This window comes from Leopardus geoffroyi, chromosome C1 (assembly GCF_018350155.1).
Source record: "Leopardus geoffroyi isolate Oge1 chromosome C1, O.geoffroyi_Oge1_pat1.0, whole genome shotgun sequence".
NCBI classification, from domain to species: Eukaryota; Metazoa; Chordata; class Mammalia; order Carnivora; family Felidae; genus Leopardus; species Leopardus geoffroyi.
In genome coordinates this window covers 65683494-65695125 of record NC_059328.1, presented here as the reverse complement: position 1 = coordinate 65695125, position 11632 = coordinate 65683494, and positions in this window count along the sequence as shown.

The following is an 11632-nucleotide window of genomic DNA, read 5'->3' as shown; positions in this document are numbered from 1 at the left end:
ACAATTAAGCCTGAGCCGCTATCCTGGGAAATGTGGTTCAAGGAAGTTTGGCACAGAAGAACACACAGATCTCAGGTCAGGAGGGCCTGGGCTCTGTCTTAACACCCACCACTTACTAGCTGTATAAACATCAAGCAACTGTTCCAAGACTCAGCATCCCTATATGTAAATGGGGGATAACAACTGACCTACCTGCTTTATTGGAATACTAAAAGATTTAGTACATGAAGGTATTTTATAAACTATAAAGTGCTATGTGTGAGTTATTGTTTTCAATTCTGTTCCACATTCAGTAAAACAAACAAGCTTTTAGTTTATGAGTGTCCAGTAAGCTAATAATTAACTAGTGGGGTTATTTTCTGTTTTATTTTTTTGTTTGATTCATTATTTCCAAAATGACCCTGATCCTGTTTTATAAGTATTTTTAAAATGAGGAATAAGTTAGGCAGTTGGGACTCACATAGGCCACTGAGTGTCCCTACATTTGATAAGTTCCTTTTCCCTATGTAATCTCCTTAGACACAAGCTTTGCTGTATGCCGAATAAACAGGGCTCCCTGCATACAACCTTACAGCAGTAATGGGTCTTTGGCAACCCCCTCCCCTCATTTTCAATGCTCCCTTTTTCCATAATATCTTGTACTTTCCCAGTGCTTAGTATCCTCATACTGGTCCCTGATCACCCAGAGACCCCACCAGCAGTCCATTCCAGTCTGGCATCCTGAGGAAGGGCCCCTTGTTTGGGCCTTTCTAATGCCCCATATTTCCTTCTTCCATTAAATTGTTTCTGTCCCAAGTTATATCACTTTGACCTCTGCTAATATGAATGACAGTAATGTCTCTCTCAGGTAAGGGACTTTCATTTAGGTCTTCTTAGATATTGCCTAAATCCCAAAGGTGAGACTGCAGAAATTAGAAACACCAGCACAAGAGGTATTTGAGGTGTTCACACACCCTCATTTGTTCATTCACCAAACATGTACTCAGAACCCACAGGAGATTAGGAACAGTCAGAGGGAGGAGGTTACAAAGATCATGACAATGATGACACCCCCCAACACATCTGAGAAAAGCCCAATAGCCAAGGTGTCAATGGTCTAAGGCCCAGTTATGCAGTATGATGAATGATGTGGCAAACAGGCCAGGAAAAAGGCCTCTTACAAGTAAATCCAGTATTTCTGACTAGGTGAATACCCAAACCCACTGCATCATTGTTACCCAAGCAACAGTACCAGCTGCATGAAGCATTTCAAGTTGCAATTTAAAATCAATTGAAAAACGCAGAAGATACTGTTCTTGTCCTCAAAGATCACCCAATCAGATGGGAAAGGCAAACAAGGAGGCAGTTTATTATAATACAAGGAGATACTAGCTTATCTTCAGTCTAATCAAATACCCCTAACACCAATAAATACCAGGAACTAAAAGAATTCTATCCACTACCAATAAATGAATGTACCACATAATACTGAGAGTCCATATAATAGTAATGGGAATCAGTTTGTGCCCATCAGGAGCAAAATTCTAAAGACACTCTCAAGTTGAAAACTAACAACCAAACCTTTCATCCTGAGAACAAATTGGACATCTAGAATGACAGTGCAGCTGGATTTTCTTATTGCACTGAATTGCTCAGTAGTAGTTCTATTTAGAAGATCAGCCTATTTCCAAAGAGCCTATTTTATAATCCCTTAATTGTGGTCTTTGGGGGCAAGACAAATAGAAGAACAAGATATTTATCCCCTTTGTCTTGATTAGATTGTTTTCTGCTGAGCTTTAAGATTTGCTAAGGTGCAGTAACCACCTAGCAGCAAGGCTATCAACACACCACTGGAATTAGGTGATGAAATGAGACCCCATTTGGGGAGAGGGGTTCAATAACTGCCAATCCAGTCAGCAGCCATCAGGACTTTTGTCTTTCAGTTAATTTAAGAGAGCAGACAAACTGACCAACACATAGGTGCCATGAGGTAGCAAGTTAACACGTGACTCAAGGGCTAGAGTCTCTTCCTTGAACACATTTACCAAAGAACAGAAAAGTATTTTACGAAGGAACTGAAGGTTAGGAGGCTCCTGCATGCTGGCCCCATTTAGGCTCTAGGCTAGGAAAACACTTGGCTGCAAAGAGTTTAAACCTCTACCATCTCCGAGTCTCTAGCCATTCACCCCGTTCTTGATGGTTTCAACTTGGAAATGTCTGAGGGAAGCCCATTTAATAACAACAATAAATATTGTTCAATAAAATTTCAGAAAATTTGTGCTTCTCGTATTTCCTTCTTTTAACCCTGATTTCTGGAGCCAGAAAAACAATGTTCATTTTAACTTGTTAGTTTTAGAATCTGGATTACATTTCCAATTCAAATGGAAGCCATCTTTATGAAAAAGGAATCAGTTCAAATCTTATCAATCAGAAAAAGGCAAAGCTATGTTTGAAAAATTTTTTAGCCAAATAATAAATAATAGTAAATAGCTTAAAAATATCTTTGGATTGTATAGAAAATCCATAAATAAAGCAGAAAATAAAGGTGGCAGGAATTCTGGATAATATCCTGTCCTTACAAAATGCCTGATTCAAAGCATACAATGAAAGGAGTAGAAGAGGACAAGACACTTGATCACTGGCTTTTTCCTTCCAAATGAAGAGAATACACTAATTATTGAGACTGTGTGTATGTTCTTGGAAAAATTACTTTCTGCATATCTATTTAAAAAATAAAACCAGCCTTGAGGCTAACATAGGATTAAAGGAGGTAATATCTGAGAAGTACTTAACATAATAATCAATCACTAAATGCTCTTATTTATTCATTTGGTCACTTGGGCAATAAATGTTTAGTGACTGCCTGCTACATATCAGACATTCTGCACCAGAATACAAAAGGACCAAAACACAGCCCCTGCCCTTATAGAACTTAAAGTCTAGATAGACTGACCAGAGTTTGGTGGGGAGGAGGGAAACAAAAGAAAACAAAAACAAAAATTTAAAAAAAAACCAACCTTAAGAGACTCTTAAAAAAATAAGAACAAACTGAGGGTTGATGGGGGGTGGGAGGGAGGGGAGGGTGGGTGATGATTATTGAGGAAGGCACCTTTTGGGATGAGCACTGGGTGTTGTATGGAAACCAATTTGACAATAAACTTCATATATTGAAAAAAAAAAAAAAAAAAAAAAAAAAAAAAAAAAAAAAAAATCATTTTTGTCTGATCCCATACATTTTCTTTTTTTTTTTAATGTTCCTTTATTTTGAGAGACAGAGCATGCACAAAAGGGGCAGAGAGAGAGAGGGGAGAGAGAATCCTACACAGGCTCCAAGCTCAGCATGGAACCCCTTGTGGGGCTTAATCTCACAACCGCGAGATCATGACCTGAGCCAAAACCAAGAGTCGGATGCTTAACTGACTGAGCCAGCCAGGTGCCCCTGATGTCATGCATTTTCTTAAATAGTCTTGGTTTTCATCAGATTCTCAAAGGTGTTGTTAAATATGCTAATAACCATCAAAAGAAAAAGAGACACAGCTCTGAGGACAGGGACTGTGGTGTAGACAGAGGGTGAAACAGAGAGCTTGTGATCCTCTCGGAACTGAGCAAGGCCATCTGACCATTCTGTAACAGTCAGACTGGTCCATAAATAGGCCACATCTGCGGTTCTACATTCTGCCCATATTGCATCCCCAAACAACCAACTGTATACTGATGAGACATCAAACAAAGAAAGCTAATGGGCTAATTGGGTACCACCTCAAAGGACAAGGCCCTTGTAAGTAAATGTATTCTTCTTTGAATGTGATCCATTAGGAAACCCTGAGTAAACTGGCTGATTTAGGTCATCTAATCCAGAAATAAGTGATCTTTTCATTCCAATCAAATAAGAATTTAATGAAGATATGTAAACAGTGATTCTATCAGACCACAAACCTGCTGTGTACAGACCATAAAGAGACTCTGTGGTAAGACACAAAAGAAATGAAACACAGATTATAAAAGAGGGAAATAAAATGTACCCTAACCTCACTTTCCTTTCTGGGTTAATTTCTTTCCAACCTTCAAGTTTCAGCTAAGGGCTTATCTCTTTGAAGGCGTCACTCATCTTGGCTAAATGTCTCATCTCTTGCTGCACAGTATCCTGTGAGTGCTATCCTTCCATTACCACATTGTAATTAAAATTATCTGTCTCCTCCATTTGACTTTGAGCTTCCAGAAATTAGTCACAGGATCTTATTGTTTTCTGAGCACCTAGCACAGTGCCTGGTACAAAGTAGGTAAATATTCACTGATAAGATTGACTTCAAATTTTATGCTGTTTCAATTACAGTACACTGCCTCCTTGAATTAAAAGACCTAAGTAATTTACCTATCATTTACCATCTGGGAAGTTTTGCAGAGAATCTAGCGCTGTCCAGGAATTGGAAGTATCTTCGGCCCAAATTTCTGCCTAAGGATTAAGTAGTTGAGCCCTATTTTCTTGGAAAACAGTGAGAATCGGGGCAGGAAGCTGATGGGAACCAGTGAAGGAATTAAGGAAAGGAAGCTTCCAATCCCCATTCTTTTTAAAGTTTTTTTTTTATTATTATTTATTTATTTATTTAGAGAGGGAGAGAGGAAGGGACCAAGGGAGAGGGAGAGAGAGGGAGAGAGAGGGAGAGAGAAATAGAGAAAGAGAGAGAGAGAGAGAGAGAGAGAGAAAGAGAGAGAGAGAGAGAGAGAGAGAGAGAGAGAGAGAGAATCCCAAGCAGGTTCCATACTGTCAGTGCAGAGCCCAACATGGAGCTCGACATGGGGCTCAAACCCACGAACCATGAGATCGTGACCTGAGCAGAAACCAAGAGTCAGATGCTTAACCAACTGAGCCACCCAGACACCCCACAATGCCTATTCTTTAGTCATCTATGGATGCCTGTTCTCATATTACTCAACCTTTCAAAGGGAACTTCCAAAACTGCTTCCCAAACCATATCCCATTCAAAATTGCCTTCTGAATCATTCAAGAGCCATCTAGAAGTGGGTAGAAAAAGCATTAAGCTATTGCAACAGTGTTTTTCTTAAACATCACATGTGTTACAACATTGTTATGGGGCTATTCATGGTTTGAGCCTCCTCAATCAGGATTTAGAAAAGTCTAACATCTGAGATCCATGTAATGGAAGCAAAAAAGTTGAGTCCTTCAGTGAATCCATCTGCATCAGGTTCACCTACCATGCTTGGGTCTACTCCAGATCTAAGGGAAAAGATTCTCTGAGGTTGGGGGATAGAGATCTCTCTTCTTAAAACTAGCTCCAAGGTTGGGGCGCCTGGGTGGCGCAGTCGGTTAAGCGTCCGACTTCAGCCAGGTCACGATCTCGCGGTCCGGGAGTTCGAGCCCCGCGTCAGGCTCTGGGCTGATGGCTCAGAGCCTGGAGCCTGTTTCCGATTCTGTGTCTCCCTCTCTCTCTGCCCTTACCCCGTTCATGCTCTGTCTCTCTCTGTCCCAAAAATAAATAAACATTGAAAAAAAAATTAAAAAAAAAAAAAAACTAGCTCCAAGGTAATACCGTCATCAAAACTCAGCTCAGAAATTATATCTTCAAGGAAGACTTTTTTGAACATTCACCCAGGCTTGAGAACTGCCTCAACACTTCCTCTTATTTTATTCACTTTATCTGTCTCACCTGCAACATTGGTTTCCGAGAGGGCAGCAACTTTGTCTCCTTGCTCACTCCTGATCCCCAGGGTTTTGAACAGTGTTGATGACTTGAATGGGCAATTCTTACACACTCTAAACATAGACAGCCAGATACTAGGGTTGAAGCTAGTCCAGAGTATGCACGGTCCTCCAAGGTATGGCTCCTGACTACCTCTCCCAACCTTCCCTACTTCAACTCTCTGCTTCACAAGCAATACTCCAATAAGATTCAACTGCTTGTTGCTCTTTGCACACTCCCTTAATTCTCCGTGTTTTTGCTTAATTTGTCCTTTCTTATTCTGAACCCCTGTCACTATGTCCATTCAGACACTCCTCCATATACATGTCCATGCCACTCTCTGGAAAATTCCTTCTACTTCTTTTTAAGTTTCTGCTGAGGCATATTCTCCTTTCAGAACTCTCCTCTATTCCCACTACCCCAGAAAAATTTCTTTTCTCTGGGATCAGTGACAGCCTATGCATATTTCCATCTTTGCCCTTAACACATTATTTAATAATCATGTTTGTCTTCCCCATTAGACTATGAACTAACTCCTTGATGACGCAGACCATATCTTTTTTATTTATCCCCAGTTTCTATCTCAATTTTTGGCACAGAATAGCCATTCAACAAATTACTATTTAACAAATGAATGAACAGACAAGCAAACACAGTCAAATGTACAGGCACAACTGTAAATTGAAACAGGAACATGTGCATCTGAACACTGCCCAAACTGGTGATTGAATTGGTGGATCCCAATAGGGTTTCAGAAGTTGAGGGCATGTATACATAAAACCAGTCATCTTATGAGATTGGCAAGGAATGTTAAGCCAGAAAGGACGAATAGGTTGTTACATTTAAACTAAGTGGAGAAGAAGCTGAGAATTCTAAGGCTTATTAACTAAGTCATAGCAAGAAAGTAACTCATAAACCTGGGATCAGGTCAGAACAAGTGATTGGCCAAGACGGTAGCCAGAGAACATAGAGGGAAGTAAAGAAGGTGGGAAGAGAGGGGTCCAAGAGAAAGTCCAAAAGACAATGAGTCAGTCATGGTGACTTCTGGGTGAGTAAACTTTCAGCTGCTTAGTGAGCCTGTCATGGCATCTCAAAGTGACAGAGCTCCCTGGATAGGATCTGAAACAACTTGTCACTAAGTTCTAGTTTAAAGAAATGAAAATCATTTTGTGTTTTTGATTAAAAGTCCAGTGTTTTGGTTTCCTATTGCTGCTTTAACAAATTACCATAAACTTAGTGGCTTAAAACATCATGAATGTATTATCTCACAGTTCCAGAGAAGACTTAAAAGGATTGCTCAGGGCTAAAATTAGAATATCAGCAGGGCTATTTTCCTTCAGGAACCTTTAGAGGATAATTACTTGCTTGCCAGCTTCCTCTTTCTTTGTTTCATGGCTCTTTCCACCAATGGCCTTACCCTAACCTCTGCTTCCATCATCCACAAGTCCTTCTTTGGCTCTCTCATCTGATCTTCCACCTCCTTCTTAAAAGAATCCTTGTGATCACCTTGGGCCCACCCAGATCATTCAAGAGAATTTCCCTTTACTCAAGAGCATAACGTAATCACATTTGCAAAGTGCCTTTTGCCATGTAAGGTAGCATATTTATGGGTTCCTGCATTAGGACATGAACATTTTGGGAAGACTATTATTCTATCATATTCATCCAAAAGAAAAAAAAAAACTATTTTAAAAACTGAATCAGGTTTTGATGGAAACAGTAAGTACATAGCTCTAAACTTCCTGTCAGTGATAGGCAATCAAAAAAGTGACACAAAACCCTGAAAAGAAGGGGGTAGAGAAAGAAAAATTAGTATTGTGTAGTAATTTATAGTTTCAACTGGCTTTTCCCAAGTAAAAATTTAAATGTAAATGTGATGCTGTCACTCCAAAAGAAGATAACAATTGGACTCTGCTACCTGCTTTTTCACTGGCTATGTACCTCTGCTCTCTAGATCCCCTCTCTGTGAGCAAGGACACACACCCCAAAACTGTAGGTGGTAACCAACTCATGTAGCACAGGGATTCAACCCAAGACATGAAAAGGAGGAAAGTCTGAGTTTTGTTGTTTTGTTTTGTTCTCTTTAAATAATAATAATAACAGCAAATGCTTTAAAAAGAATCTCTGGGTTTTATTAAAATTATTGAATGTAAAGATAGAATAGATTTGATATGCCTTACATGATCAAGATCGAGTATACATTTTCTGCCCAGCTGGGACAGAGACAGATTACAAACTCGTTAGTAGATAGTGGCAGATGGTGCTAGTAGGGGTGAGTGCTGAATAAATCAGGACTGCAAAGGTGGGAGTTGTTGATAAAAGCAACATCATTTACCCTTCCTTCCAGCCACAAGAGAAGAAAAGTTATAAGCAAATAGCTGGTAATATTGGCAGACTCTTAATATGTTTCCTTCATTTGTCTCTCTCTTTTCCTCTTTGGATAAAATGGAAAAGACGCAAAAGAAAAGTTCAGAGCTCTTTTCAAAGCCTTGACTGAGGGTCTAATTTTTTTTTTAATTTTTTTTTCAACGTTTATTTATTTTTGGGACAGAGAGAGACAGAGCATGAACGGGGGAGGGGCAGAGAGAGAGGGAGACACAGAATCAGAAACAGGCTCCAGGCTCTGAGCCATCAGCCCAGAGCCTGACGCGGGGCTCGAACTCACGGACCGGGAGATCGTGACCTGGCTGAAGTCGGACGCTTAACCGACTGCGCCACCCAGGCGCCCAGGGTCTAATTTTTTTTAAGACAACTTAGTTTATCCCCATAAAGTTGTTCTCACTTTATCAAGTCAGGTTACTCAATTTCTAAAGTGTTGAGGACTTGGTTTGTTTAAAACAAGAAAGATATCTACATGTTTATCAGCACTAGAGAAGGAGCCCATAGAAAGCTAAAAATATCATCAAAGAGGAAATAACTTGATTCCTGGATACTTTTTTTTTAAAGAATAGAAAAAAAATCACCAGCACAAGAGTGAGGGGATCTGTGTTTCTCAGAAACTGGATGAGAGCGGAGATGACTCTATGAAACTTGATGAGGATGGGGAAAGGCAAGGCAAGTTTATCCATTAATTTCAGGGCAGAAGCAAAACAAAACAAAGCAGATGAGATTTGAGGGCAATGCTGAAGTTTTGGAACAGTCACTGAGAACCATCAGGATGGGGAGTTGTCCATATTATCAAACAGTTTTGAAGGCCATTCTGAGATCTGAGACTACCAATTTACAGAGGAAAAAAAAATCCACACAATTATATGACTTTTTCCAGTAGTCTAATGTAGAAGTAGACAAACTTGTTGGCTGGATTGATCCAAGTGTCTACAGGACGAATAGGATAAAAAACAGTAAGACACAGGGGTGCAGACCAAACAATCATTAAAGCTGAAGAAGAGTATGTGATAGGTGCAGGGGAGAGGTGCACTGAAACATGAAAAGGACAAGGCCACATTGAGCCTTGACTATAAGTACTCTGGCTGCACAATGAACAATACAACTGAAGACTGGAGGCAGACAGACCATGAGGAAGCTATCACACTAATCCTAAAACAGAGATTACAAAGATCTGAACTGGCAAAGGTAGTATATTAGTTTCCTGTGGCGGCCACAATAATTTACCACAAACTGGATGGCTAAAGGCAACAGAAATGTATTCTTTCACTGTCTCACATTTCTGGAAACCATAAATTCAAAATCTTTCTTTGCCTCTTCCTGCCTTGTGTGGTCATCATTTCTTGACTTCTTTGACTGATGGCCACATCCCTCCAATCTCTGGCCACTGTCACCTTCACCTTCATATCACCTTCTCCTCCATGTGTCCATGTCTTCTCCTCCTGCCTTTCTTTTATAAGAACCCTTGTCATTGGATCTGGAGTCCACCCAGAAAATCCAGGATAATCTCATGTCAAGAACGTTAATTTCATTATGTATGTAAAGACCCTTTTTTCCGTATAATGTAATAATCAAAAGTTCCAGGGATCTGGATATGAACATATATTTTGGGGACCACCATTCAACCCATTATAGGTAAAAAGTGTGAAGAGGGAGAAACAAATCTGAGAACTATTTGAGAGGTACAGTCGGCATAATTTGATGTTTGATTGGCTGTGGGAGGGAAGGGGAGAGAGGAGTCAAGAATAACTTTTAACTGGCCACCTGGATGATACTACCTACTGAGATAGGAAACATGGACAGGGGTGCCTGAGTGGCTCAGTCAGTTAAGAATCTGACTTCAGCTCAGGTCATAATCTCATGGTTCGTGAGTTCGAGCCCCATGTAGGGTTTTGTGCTGACAGCTCAGAGCCTGGAGACTACTTCATATTCTGTGTCTCCCCCTTTGTATTCTCCCCCATTCGCTCACTCTCACTCTCGCTCTCTCTCAAAAGTAAATAAACATTTAAAAATTTAAAAAAAAAAGAAAACACGGACATGAGAAACCACTGAATGAAGAATATGGCTTCCCTTTAAACATGCTGATTTTGAGGTACCCATGAAACATCTAGATGGAGATATTCAGCAGATAGCAGGACCTATGCATCTGACTCAAATGAGAGAGCTGGTCTCAAAAAAGCGATTAGGGAGCTTATGAGCATAAAAGCGGTAATTCAAAACCTCATAGAGAAACAGATTCTTAACTATGGAGAACAAATAGCGTTGCCAGAGGAGAGGTGGGTAGGATTAAGAGTACACTTACCATGGTGAGCACTGAGTCATGTATTGAATTGTTGAATCACTATATTGTACAGCTGAAACTAATATAATACTGTATGTTAACTACACTGGAATTAAAATAACAAAACTTTAAAAATAAAAACCTCAAAGAGGATAGTATTGTTCAAAAAAAAAAAAAATAGGTGACAAGAATTACAGAGGATTAGAAATGGACACTGGCAGTTTAAGGGGAGACAAGGGAGGAGCAGCCCATGAAAGAGACCAAAAAATGAATGGTCAAACAGGTATGAATAATTCCAAGAAGATGTAGTATCCAGGAGCCAAGAGAATAGTTTCGGGAAGTGGGAGGAAATAAGCAATGTCAAATGCAGGAGAGAGGACAAGTGAGGAAAGTGTTGAAGCAGATGACAGAGGGGGAGATGTATCATGTGGGTGTCCAGATGAAAAGCAGTCCAGACAATGAGAAAACACATATAAAAACCATGAATATTTAGGCATGCTCAAACAACAAGGAGGCCAGTGTGGTTGGAACAGAGTGAGCAAGAGAAGTAAGTAAAGGACTGAGAGGTAACAGGAGTCCTGGTCATATAGGTCCTTTCTGGCCATTGTAAAGAGTTTGGCTTTTGTTTGGAGTGAATATGAGAAGCTATCAGAGGGGTTTCTGCAGAGGAGTGACATGATCTGACTTCTGTTTTAACAAGGCCACTTGGGCAACTATGTGAGAATAAGAGACAAGGCTCCAAAGACCTACTGGAGACAGACTGTAAAAGGAAAGACGTAAGTAAGGAGATAGTTTAGGAGACAGTACTGCAACATCTCAACAAGAGATTATGGCAGCTCGGACCAAAAATCATATTCTTCCACATGTAAATAGTGGGCCTGCTCTACAAATAAAACTTCAAGGTACAGATCTAGTCCTGTATTCCAACCAGATGGCCTACCTTAAGCCTCTTCTATAAAATAATTTTGATGCAGCCACTGTGTAGGATGCTTTGAGGAGCACTAAAGTGCAAAGTACAAAAGTGAGAACAAGAAATAAGACTCAAAATATATGTTGAAGACAGATTGTATAGATCTAGGAAAGAAACCAAACTACTTCTGAAAAATCTCACTTGACTGTCTTACAACATATTGCATTGCACACTACAAACTTGTAAGTACACATATGTTTCTCCCATAATTCACCGGAAAACCCAGTGATTCATTCCTCAGCAAGAAGGATCCTGGAAAAGTTTGATTAAATTGAAGCCACTAGTGCTGCATCAGTGCTGAAAAATTCATGCTCAAGA